This window comes from Pristiophorus japonicus, chromosome 24, assembly GCF_044704955.1.
Source record: "Pristiophorus japonicus isolate sPriJap1 chromosome 24, sPriJap1.hap1, whole genome shotgun sequence".
In the NCBI taxonomy this organism is placed as follows: domain Eukaryota; kingdom Metazoa; phylum Chordata; class Chondrichthyes; family Pristiophoridae; genus Pristiophorus; species Pristiophorus japonicus.
In genome coordinates, this window is record NC_092000.1 from 9063924 (window position 1) to 9064835 (window position 912).

At 42.5% G+C, this 912-nt stretch overlaps 1 non-coding gene across 1 annotated transcript; it reads left to right on the forward strand.

The window, feature by feature from the left end:
- Positions 1-211: 211 nt before the first annotated feature.
- trnar-ucu (transfer RNA arginine (anticodon UCU)) lies at positions 212-296 on the forward strand. Its single transcript is given in 2 exon segments — positions 212-248; positions 261-296. It is a non-coding gene; the product is annotated as a tRNA-Arg (tRNA).
- The last annotated feature ends 616 nt before the right edge of the window (positions 297-912 follow it).

The following is a 912-nucleotide window of genomic DNA, read 5'->3' on the forward strand; positions in this document are numbered from 1 at the left end:
AAAAAGAAAAGAAAAGGAGGAGAAGCACAATGGCAGGTATGTTTTGAAAATTAAATGAAATTAAAAGGCGGGAGGGCGCGCTGAGAGAACGTGGGCTGTCAGCAAGCAGCACGCAGTGAAGTGATGGGGAAGCTGTGTGTCGATGTGGTGGGCGGGAAGGCGCTGCCGAAGTGCGGATGAATAGGCTATTTCCAGCTTGGCTCCAACAGGTGGCTCCGTGGCGCAATGGATAGCGCATTGGACTTCTAGCGGCTGAAGCGATTCAAAGGTTCCGGGTTCGAGTCCCGGCGGAGTCGAAATTTTTTTTAATTTTTTTTTTTTAAATTTGCAAAAAGCAGAAATAATTTATTTTTTCTTTTCAACGAAATATAAATTTAAATAGTTTATATTTAAACTATTTTTAAATAGGGTGGGGCAAGAAAAGGGAATTAAAATTTTTTAAAATTCTTGCACCATGGTCAGTCCACTTTTTTTTATTATTGTGCAGCAGGTTTCGGTCAATGTGGACAAGTGAGGTCACCCACTTTAACATAGAAACATGGCACATAGGTGCAGGAGCAGGCCATTCGGCCCTTCGAGCCTGCACCGCCATTCAATGAGTTTGTGGCTGATCACTTTAAGAACTGACGCATAACTTCCTGCCCTTATAATGGCCAACCCTCCATCAGCCTTTTTGACAGCTTTTTGTACCAGTGCACCAGCTTTAAATGATTTGTCTTTTTGGGACTGCAAATCTCATTGCTCCTCTACAGTTCTGAGTTTCTCACCGTGGAGAAAAATACTCCAGTGTATCTTTGCTGGGTAAAGTGATCAGGAAGGCCAATGGTATCTTGGCCTTTATTACAAAGGGGATGGAGTATAAAAGCAGGGAAGTCTTGCTGCAGCGATATAAGGTATTAACATAGAAAATAG